The sequence below is a fragment of the Suricata suricatta genome, chromosome 1, assembly GCF_006229205.1.
Source record: "Suricata suricatta isolate VVHF042 chromosome 1, meerkat_22Aug2017_6uvM2_HiC, whole genome shotgun sequence".
Taxonomy (NCBI): Eukaryota; Metazoa; Chordata; class Mammalia; order Carnivora; family Herpestidae; genus Suricata; species Suricata suricatta.
In genome coordinates, this window is record NC_043700.1 from 48237454 (window position 1) to 48249284 (window position 11831).

At 39.8% G+C, this 11831-nt stretch overlaps 1 pseudogene; it reads left to right on the top strand.

Moving 5' to 3' along the window:
• Positions 1-2973: 2973 nt before the first annotated feature.
• On the top strand, positions 2974-4019 carry LOC115297642 (annotated as a pseudogene).
• The last annotated feature ends 7812 nt before the right edge of the window (positions 4020-11831 follow it).

Below are 11831 nucleotides of genomic sequence, written 5' to 3' on the forward strand. Positions count from 1 at the left end.
ATATAATTTTATATCAATTTAATAAATTATTAAATTTATTGTTCATAAAATTCATTATATTTATTACATATTATATATACATATATTTTTAGAGAGAGATAGCATGGGTGGAGGAGAGGAGCAGAGGGGAGAGAGAATCTTAAGCAGGTTCAATATCCAGTGGGTGGTGGGGCTTGATCTTATGACCCTGGGATCATAACCTGAGTCAAAACTAAGAGTCAGCCACTCAGCTGACTGATCTACCCAGGCACCCCTAAAATTTGTTATAAAAGCTATATGTAGGTTTGATTTTTCTCAGTTTACAAGAATTCTGGTATATGTTAAATGATTGCTGAAAAGTCATAACCAAGTTAAATTTGCTGCTTTCAGCCAAATTATTTCACAAGCAACTTATAAAAATCCTTTATATTCTTTTACTGCAAAAACAGTGATGTTTGAGTGAACTGGAAGTGTATTTTACAATGTTTGGTATGATGTGGGACAGGGCTATAAGAATAGGCTGTAATCTTAAAACGGCAATACATGTAAATATCTCCCTATAAGAATGTTTATCATGGTGTGATTTACTTACAAGGTTTTTCATCACAGTGATTTGAAACAACCCAACTGCCCACAGTTGGAGACCATTTTAACAAATGATGGTACCACACAATGGATACTAGATGACCATTGAAAATGGAGTTGTGGGAGAATATTTAATGATGAAGAAATATATTAAAATATAAGAAGTTTGCATGAAATGGTTCTTCTTGCTTGTAAAAGAAAAAAAAATATTCTTAGATAAAAGACTGAGAGGACATATCCCAACATGGTAATGATTAGTGGTTCTCTCTGAATGGTAGAATTATAAGTAGTTAAGTTTTCTTTTCTTTTTCTTTCAATTCTCTATATTTTCTGCCACAAACATATATTGTTTCTGGAAGGCAGCCAGATAGGGTTTATAAAGATAGGAAACCCTTTTGATTTGATGTTTCTTTCTCTGATAATTAATAAATTCTAACCCCAAAAGCTTATGTATTGAGTAGAAGTGACTCATATTTGCCTCTCTCATGTCTGAGGTTGAACATCATGGGAGCATCATTTCAATGCAGATTTTTTTTTTTTACTGAATAATGGCAATAAATGAACAAATAATTGCTTGTTTTGATGCAACCAGTAGTCAGAATAAGCCATTTAAAAAATAAATTAAATTTTGTAGTCCTTTAATGTCTTCTCCTTATTCTTAGGATAAAATCTTAGACCTTTGTCACCACTTACCCCCTTCTCTGCAACTCTTTCTGTATCTCTAGGGTCATTGACAGCTACTCATATGCTCCAGTGTGAGAATCTGTAGTCATGAAAAGATGCCCCTATCACACTGGTGAGGGAAAGGGCAGATGATAGAATCATACTTATGGCTTATTCCCATTTATGTAAAAGTGAATACCTATATTTTAATCTGAACATATGCACAGGATACACTGGAAGTATATACTAAAAATGTTAACAGTGGTTAACCTTGGATAATATCATTTTGAGGAACCTAATATATGGTTTGAAATTCTTACAGAGATAAAGTGTCATTTTCACAAAATTGATCTGTGACTCTTACATTGTTTGGCTCACTGTTGTTTACTTTAATGGCTCTGATGGAAAAAAGCAAATTAAATAAGGTCTCAAAAGTAAATTTTTAAAGAAGAAAATGGATGGAAATTGTTGTAGAGCAATAGGATGATGTAGAGCTGCTGAAATGTTTGGTTTCATTCTGTGGGCATGCATGTCTGGTCTTGAGGCTAAATTAACCACTGAGTGTGTTATGAGGGGGACATGAGTATTTGTTGTTTTTTTGCAGGCTAACGGCTCAGGATGTCAATATTGCTGAGTCCACAATTCTTCTATAGAGGGGTGTAAGGTCATTTTCCTCTAGGCAAGAGCCACAAATGTGTCCAAGGGCTCAGCATCTTGGAAAAGGATACTGATTTGCAGGTAAAGAAAGCAGACTTAAAAGAAGAAAACCATCTTTTGAGAGCTGAAAATTAAACAGACAATTTAAATGGTTGTAGGACGTGCTATAGAAAGGTGGTTCATTGGAAAGATCTGGAGTCAGACAAGCTTCTGTTCCAAGTCTGCCTCTACCACTCACTAGGTGTGGACTTTCTTAACATTCTAGACTCAGTGATGTACCACCCATTTCCCATGTCAATGGAGGACTCTGCCCCAGCTGCTGGGAGTGTGGTGAGCAGACTTTTTCCAGCTGTCGGCCTCTTTGGGAATTTGCCTCAGCTGCAGAGCCACCTTATCCAAAGTCCATCCTTCTGAAGGATCCATGTCCAATGACTGATTGAGAGGGAGTATAAAGACCTGGCCATCTCAGCCCAATTTGAGACAATTCTGAAGAGCTCCAGAGCTTCCCGTGGGTTGCCTGAAGCTATGGTCAATGGGGATCATAGCTCAGCTTCTCCTTCTGCCCACTCCCCTTACCATCCCTTCTGCTCCACAGGTCCTAATCTCAAGGGCACTCCCTAACAAACATCCTGCACAATAACCCTGGAGTCTGCTTCCTGGGCAGCCCCATCTGGGACAATTCAGTTACTTAACCACTCTAAGCCTCCACTTCTTCATCTATAAAAATCAGGAAGATAATAGGCCCATTGCATACGGTTGAGAATTACACGAGATTATGTATGTAAAATGCTTACCAAATTCCTGGCATATAACAATTATTCAATAAATGATGATCATTATCATTATTATAATTAGGAAAGAAATAGCCTATCCTTGACCACCCACCACCATCATTAACAGTTCATCAGAGAGTTTGCCTCGAAGAGATGGGTTATGAAGACATGGATATAGCTCGTGGTTCCGGTGGGGAGAGAAGGAGGAAGCAGGGAGTGGGGTGGTTGGGGGCTCGTGGCATGGGAAAGGAGGTGTAACGACCGGGTCACAAGCCCATGGCGGCACCGCTGCGGGAGGGTTGGTGGTGCGAAGGCGATGGCGGATATAGATAAACTCAACATCTACGGCATCATCCAACGGGTGCTGGAAGTGAGGGGGTCCAAGCCTGGTACAAATGTCCAGCTACAGGAGAATGAAATCCGAGGACTGTGCTTAAAGTCCTGAGAGATCTTTCTCAGTCAGCCTATCCTACTAAAACTTGTAGCACCACTCAAAATATATGGTGATATCCATTGGCAATATTATGATTTGCTTCGACTTTTTGAGTACTGTGGTTTCCCGCCAGAAAGCAACTACCTGTTTCTTGGGGACTATGTTGACAGGGGGAAGCAGTCATTGGAAACTATCTATTATTGGCTTAAACAAATCAAATATCCTAAGAATTTTTTTCTTCTCATAGGAAACCATGAATGTGCCAGCATCAATAGAATTTATGGATTTTATGATGAATGTAAAAGAAGATATAACATTAAACTATGGAAAACGTTCACAGACTGCTTTAACTGTTTACCAATAGCAGCCATCTTGGATGAGAAGATATTCTGCTGTCATGGAGGTTTATCACCAGATCTTCAATCTATGGAGCAGATTCGGCGAATTATGTGACCAACTGATGTACCAAATCAAGGTCTTCTTTGTGATCTTTTGTGGTCTGACCCTGATAAAAATGTCGGGGTGAAAATGACAGAGGGGTGTCCTTCACATTTGGTGCAGAAGTGGTTCCAAAATTTCTCCAGAAGCATGATTTGGATCTTATATGTACAGACCATCAGGTGGTTGAAGATGGATATGAGTTTTTTGCAAAGAGGCAGTTGGTAACTCTGTTTTCTGCACCCAATTATTGTGGAGAGTTTGACATTGCAGGGGCCATTATGAGTGTGGACGAAACTCTAATGTGTTCTTTTCAGATTTTAAAGCTGCAGAGAAAAACAAGCCAAATGCCACAAGACCTGTAACACTTCCAAAGCAAGCAAAGAAATAGATGTCATTTTGACATTGCCTAGTTGGGACTTGTAACATAGTATATAACCTTCATTTTAAAAACTGTAATGTGTATTAGCTTGCTCAAATAGTGTGTTTGTGGTCCCCTCTTCCATTTTTTGAGCTAATGAATGGCATTTTCTGGTTATAATAGCAAATGAAAGACTCTCCACTCCCAAGAAAAAATGTTTTGTTTTTTAATTGTCTATTCCTTTTGCAAACAACTTTAATGATGGTGTTAAAGCTGTACACCCAGAACGGTTTATCCTAAGGGGTAAGTGTACAATTGATCTTTTTAAAATTTAGTCCAACCCACGAATAATGTAAATGCTTGTTTTCTTTAAGACAAAAAGAGAGCCCTAGAGTGCTCAATCTGTACGTGTTATTGTCACAAAATGCACACCGTTGATATAAACCACTGTAAACATTTTTTAAATTTTGTTTCAAAGGGATTGCTTTTTTCTCTCATTGTCTTGTCATGTACAAACTAATTTTTATAGCTGTTGACATTAAGATTAACTCAACCTTGCCAGCATCACTGGTATGATGTATATTTAATTAAAGTACACATCCCCCACAGTATACTCAAAATGACAATTAAAGCCATTATTTAAAAAAAAAGATGACATGGATATAGGGTAAAGATATGTTGGTGGGATACAAAAAGGTTGGGAGCAAAAGTTGTTACCAAATGAGGAGAGCCTACAGGATATGCATTCTCCTAATAAGAGAGTCAGTCCATACCAGTGAATCTCTTACGAGATTGGTCAGCACAAGGCAATTCTGCAGGGCCTGGCCACTTTGGACCAAACTGATCAAATTGAAGTCCCAGCCTGCAAGGCTGAGAGGAGGAGCTATAGCTTCAGTGTTTTCTGGGAAGTGGAAGCATTCTAGACAGTTTATCTTCTTAATGCATCAAATATGACCATGGTGGCCTACAATATAGGGCTGTGCACATAGTAGGGCCATGGGTATGCATGAAGCCAGGCCCTAATTCTTTAACAAGCAGTGGAGATCAAGTGGACTATGTTGTGAGAGGAGCATACACCCTCCTTCTGTTACCACTGTGTTTTACTGACCTCCGCCCACCCTGCACATTTCCAGGGCTTTGGTGTCTAGCTTGTGGTCCTTCCCTACTCCCCTACCCCACGTGCACGTGGTGCTCAATTCTAAGCAGCAGAGTGATCGATGACTTTATAGTGACTAGGACTTTTTGTTCCCTGGGTTGTTTTTGTATCTGTCTTGGCTGCATTTTCCTCTAGAAATCTGTGTCCTGGGTATAGATTTGGCTTTGAGAGAACTGTCCATCTGGATTTGTTTGATTGTACAGTGCTGTCTTGTATTTAAAGCTATGGTTGTTCGTGATGAAGAGCAGACCTGTGGATGTGGTTTTCTAGTCCAGAGATTGCACAAATCCTCTGGGGCTTAGATGAATATGGGAGGCGTGTGGTCTGTAAAGTCATCTGGTGTTCTGAGACACCCGATTTGTCCCTGAGCTCTGGCAAGTGATGCTCAGAGCAGCCTTTCGCTGCCAATCTCTTTACACAATGCCTATAAAATTTAGAAATCTTACTTTGAGGATATCGTTTAGCTAGCACATAATTTTTCTGATGGTTTATTGACACTCAAAAATAATGTTTGCAATATTCCAAGTTTGGACTAGTATGCACTGATGGTCTACAATCTGGATCATTAGGAAAATAAGGTAATGCTCTCTCTAAAAAAAATGATCATTTTATTACATAGAAAAGTCACTTTCAAGGTAAATCTTTCTAAGATATACTACATACTTCTCCACCTTTTTTCAAAAATTCCTATTATTATTGGATAGTAATAATAATAATAGCTCTGTAATACATTATTGTATTCAATCCTTAACAACTCTGCAGAGTAGGTATTATTATCACCTGTATCCAGTAAGGAAACAGAGGCTCAGAGAACTTATGTTACTTGGCTAAAACCACATATTGGATGAGGGCCAGAATGGGGATTTGAATCCAATTTTGTCCAACTCCAAAGCCAATGTTATTGCTACCACACTGTTACTCTCCTACTTTTTACAAATTAGAGATTATCAAGTATATTTTAACTTTTTCTTGATAAATTAAAGACAAAATTGTAAATATTAGTGCTAACACAGTGCTGAAGTACTGATTTTGGTGAGACCCTTGATTGAAGTAACAGAAATCCAGTGCTGTTCACATAAGCAAAGGAAGAAGGATTTATGAGAAGATCAGGGGCACTGCAAGGTGTGAGAGCAGCATGCAACAAGGTTTAGCAATGAACTGGGACTTGAGATTCAAACCCATCAGACCTTCCCTGTCCTTCATCCTTGCTCTACTCTGCATATTTTCTTCTATTTTCTTGTTTCTCTTCACATATACTGGTCTGAAGGTAAGCAGTCCAGGGTTGGTGCCATGGTTCTAGATCATCATAGACCTAGAAACCTTGTAGCTGCCTGCCTGACCTTTCTCTTACTTCTGTTATAATTATCAGAAGATGGTTACCATATCTCCTTATATCAAGTTCTTATTTCAGGCTAGAAGCCAGGAAAGGTGATGGGAAAGAAGGAATTTTCCTTCTTATTTAAAGGAGGTTCCTGTGCACAGAATGGCTTCCTCCATCCTTTTTATGGTTGCATAATATTCCAAATGTATGGATTTGCTACCATTTATGAGACTGTTTAAAAAATTTTAGGGGCACCTGGGTGGGTCAGTCAGTTAAGTATTCAGCTTTGGCTCAGGTCATGATCTCACAGTTTGTGGGTTCAAGCCCTGCATCGGGCTCTGTGCTAATAGCTAGCTCAGAGCCTGGAGCCTGCTTCAGATTCTGTATCTCCCTCTCTCTCTGACCCTCCCCTGCTCATGCTGCCCCTCAAAAATAAATAAAAAACATAAAAAAATAAAAATAAGTAAATATTTTTAAAGTTTATTTACTTATTTTGAGAGAGAGCGAAAAAGAGGGAGAGGGAGAAACCCAAGCAGCCTCCCCTCTGTGAGTGCAAAGCCTGATGCTGGACTCAAACCCATGAATTGTGAGATCATAATCTGAGCCAAAATCAAGAGTCAGATGCTCAATGACTGAGACACCTAGGTGTCCCTATAATTTATGTAACTCTTGAGAACTTTTAAAAAATGTTCATGCTCTGGGTTTGCCCCAGATTTAATATCTGGATATGGTGTGCAGACAGATATGAGAATCACTGATGCAGTTTATTGATGTTTCTTCTTCAGTCTGTGACAGGAATGAGGCTGATTTCCTAGAGTTCAGAAAGCTGGTTCAAGGCTCTGGAAAGTCAAGTGAATCCCTTCCTTCTGATGAACAGAAAGCAGTCATAAATAAGATACTCATTAATAAGAGACACAGTCGCAGGAAATCGAGAAAAGCTGGCTTGAAGTCCTGGACCTGCACATAAAGGGAGGGTGGAGCATTGCACAGTGCAGTCTCCAAGTATGCAGACTGCACAGAACTTACCAGAGAGTGAAAACACAAACAGGGTCATAGGATGGAAGAGTCTCTAGTCAGGCTCTCTAAACTGCAGAAATGAATCAAATGAGTTTCAGCATGGCTAAATAAAAGATGGAGTGTTGAGAAAAATAATAATCCAAACTGTACTTACAGCTTTTGGGGCTAATTATCTATGGACAATATTAGACTGTCCTCTGAGTTTATCAGCTTCAAGTAGCCAAAAGTATAGGGGCCAGTTAAGAAAGATATTAAAAACACAAGGGAAAATATTATCATTGTACTAGCATATAAAAGTATTGTGTACTTGAGTATGATTTTTGTGTGGAATTTTAGTCAATGAATCGCAGAATAATATGCTAGGACTTGAGAAGTGTATTTTAAAAAGTTAAAGGAACAAGCAAGGATAGGGATCAGAAACAGCATTTGGGCTTTTGAATGTGATAAAACTGATGGCTAAAGACCTAATTTTTAATTTTTTTGTTTTATTTTAATTAATTAATTAATTTCTATTGTTTCTATTTATACTTGACAGAGAGAGAGATATCACATGAATGGGGATGGGGCAGAGAGATGAAGACAGAATCTGAAGCAGGCTCCAAGTTCTGAGCTGTGGGCACAGAGTCTGACATGGGGCTCGAACTCACAAGCAGTGAGATCATGACACCTGAGCCACAGTCAGACGCTCAACTGACTGAGCCATCCAGGCACCCCTGAAGACCAAATTTCTTGAAAAAAATTTTTATAAAATCAAATAAATTTCCAAATTGGAAACAATCCAAATGTCTTTCAGCAGGTGAATAGTTCAACTGTGTTACATCCATACTATGGAATACTATTCTGCCAGGAAAAGAAATAGATTATTGACACCTGCAGCTACTTGGATGGATCTCAAATCTCATAAGGTTACCTACATACTGTATGCTTGCATTTATGTAACATTGTACTAACAAAATTATAGAGACAGAGAACAGACTAGTGGTTGTGAGGGGCTAGGGAGGGAAGGGAGGAAAGGAGGGGGCTTTGGAATGGTAGTGTGAGAGATCTTTGTGGCAAGAGAACTATACTAAAGCTTGATTGTGGTAGTGAGCACACAGATCTACACTTGTGATAAGATTACATAGAACTGAACACACACACACGTGTGTATGTAAAATTAGTGTCTAAATAAGGTCAGTGGGTTGTGGCAAGGCCAATTTCCCAGTTGTGATATTATACGAGTTATGCAAAATGCTTCCATTAGTAGAAGACTGGGTGAAAGGTGCGTGGGGTGACTCTGTATTACTCCATATCCCTGTATGTGCATCTACAATTAGCTTAAAATCTAATTTAAAAAATTAAATAAGCTTAGAATGTTAGCACTAGAGAAAACTAGAAGTGGACAAAGCAACACTGACATTGATTTTTATCCAATTCAAAAAGGGGCAGCTCTTGACCTTTAACAGAGGTAGATTTAAAATGAGGGGACTATGTATCCTTTCACAGACTGGGTAATGGATTTACAAAATATACGCACCTAAGAGATGTGAGATAAGTACACTTGTAAGATTTAAATATTAACTTTTAAAAAGCAATAACGGGTCTCTAAGACACATTAGGGCATTTTGGAAACTTTTTGAATCTTGGAGCTCAATGTCACAAAGAAGAGCTACATACTTCCACAACAGGGTCACAATGTGAGATGTAGGAATTTTTAATTCATTCAGCGCACCTTTGCCAAGCTCCTATTTTGTGGCAGGCACTGTCCCAGGTGCTCTGTGTCAGAAAGGCAAATGACACAGCCCTGTCCTCCAGAAGCTCATTACCTAGAGTTCTTCTGTAACTCTGTAAATGTTCCACTGTTCAGGAATTCAATCCTGGTGACATTATTTATGGAACAGAAATGAATGTCATTCTGACAGATATTATTTTTAATGATATCCTGATTAATAGTCACACTTGAGGCTATTTTAAAAATGGAAGCAGTCACCATGAAGTGTGATAGGAGTTACCCCAAAATAGACCATTTTATCCTCTGTGAATAATTTAGACCCTGGCACTCCAAATGCAGTGAACAGCATGAGGATTGTGGAAGAGCTGATTGGGAACTTTCAGAAAGTAGGGCTGGCATTTTATCTCCGTATTTCAGGACTTAACAGTGTGTGCTTAGTATGCAGCAGGAGCTCAATAAATGCTGAACTAACAATCTAGAGGATCTTTTTACTCTAATTTATATGAGGTTAGGCCAGGAGGAGCTTATGGACTTGCCTTCTATGGCTGGAAATTGATTTTGACTAGTGTCAGAAGAATCTGGAATGGGATGAAAAATAAAAGAAAAAAGCTGAGTAAAGATGTAAAAAACCATAGGCGAAGGAATGACTTGTAATTGTACCTGGGGAGTGACTTTGGCAACCAGAGGTACTCAAGTCTGCACCAGATCATCACTGCATAGTGGCCACTCCACTCCCATGGACTTGAGTTTCTCCCTTCTGGGTAAAGGGACAGGATCCTACCTGTCCACTCCTTTCCTTTCAAAGGTAGCATGGGAATATGCCTTGATTGACCATTAAACTTTCATGCACAAAGATTTGCCTAGCATTGTGAACACTATAAAATGATACCATGGCAATGGCAAATCATCGAGAATATTTCTTGGTGGTAAGTTTCTCAGAAGGCAATTATCAAAGAGATTATGTGGGACACAATATGAAGATGGCCTTTAGCACCCTTGCTTTCACGGATTGCCATCAGTGTTGTTTTTGACCTGTAGGAGAAAATGACAAATACCTACCAATATGGTGGAGATTATGCAGTGATAGGAAGTTTATCTCTGCAATTAACTGGAAGAAGTGGGTATTGAGATCAACATTCAAGGATTTAAAAACATGATGTGTTTATTCTTTTGTTGAATGTAACATGTTTTTTCTTTCTTCCCAGATAGTCACAGAAGGCCTGGAGCACTATGGAGTAGTGACTATGCTTGGCAGACCTCTAGCTATAGGGATCATAAGGAACCAATTTCCCTGGCTCTTTTCTCTGAAATCCACAGCAGTATTTGTGCTGAGTCCAGGCTTCCCATTGGGTGCTCCCAGTCAGTGACTAAATGTGCAAGGATACTCATAGTTGATGTTGGCTCCAGTACTCCTTAGTGGCCTTGCTGAAACTTCCTTAGACTTCGTGGCAGTCCAGGATGCTTCCATCTAACCATTTTTACTCCCTCTCTCCTTCACTTGTGGTAAGACCTGCCTCATGATCTGACATGGCTCTCCAGCGTTTGGGGCTTCCCTCCCATTTTCTTCCCATAGGCATTTCCCTTTGCATGCTTATTCCTTTCATGGTGTTTGCTTCTCAGAGGACCTGGACTGATACAAGTGAAGTGGTGTGAGAGTGGTGTGAGAAAACAAGGAACAAGATGGGGATGCTCACCACTCATCCTGCACAGGAAGAGGAAGCCATTTTGATTAATAGGTAGGTCATGGATAGTCACCACAATGTGGTGGCTCAATTGCTAGAGATTTCACTACTAGTGACTTGAGAAAATGTCATGGTGGAAGGTAATGTTGTGGCAGGTGTGATAAATGCAGGGGTTTGAAGAAAATGGGGGAGAACAGTGCCTACAAAGACAATGGAGCTGACTGATTACTGCAAAGTTGTACTGGTGCCCTGCAAAAAGGATAATGAGAGACTGAAGGCTATTAAGAAGCAGATAATGGCTAAATGCATGAGCCAGAATGCCTTGGTGGTAGTTCACAAAAAGACTTTTTCCACCCAGAGTGAAAAGGCAGGCATACTGCAGCAGGCTGAAGACCCCATTACGAGTCACAAAGCTCCAAATATGTTTGAATGTCCAGCTAAGGTAGGTCTGTTAAGCAAAGGACAGGGCCCTGGGAAAATATGTGGTATAAACTGAATTGTGATCCCCCCCCCCCCGCAAATTCATATGTTGAAGCTCTAATCTCCAGCAGACTGTATTTGGAGACAGGACTTTTAGAAGGTAATTAGGTTAAATGAGATAGTAAGAGTGAGACTCTAACCTGACAGGACTGTGGCCTTTCAAGAAGAGGAACAGAGATCTCTTTCTGCCATGTGAGGACCTAGGAAGAAGGCAGCCAGTCTGTAAGCCAGGAAGAGAGCTCTCACCAGAAACCAAATCGGCCAGCCCCTTGATCTTAGACTTTCCAGCTTCCAGAACTGTGAGAAAATGACTTCCTGTTGTTCAAACTATGCAGTCTGTGGTACTATGTTATGGCAGTCTGGGATCCTCACACATGAGACAAGAGCATTTGGATGATGTTGATGTTAACTATACAACTACCATGGACCTTCTGGGCTTGCAGAAGTAGCTCATCCTTCCCTTAGTAAGTTCCAGAACCTCTGTTGTGCTGGAAGATGCTCCAGAAATGATTCCCCCACAATCAGGTGCTCTACCTAAGAAGTCAACCTCATCTCCTCTTCTGGCTGCCAGGCTG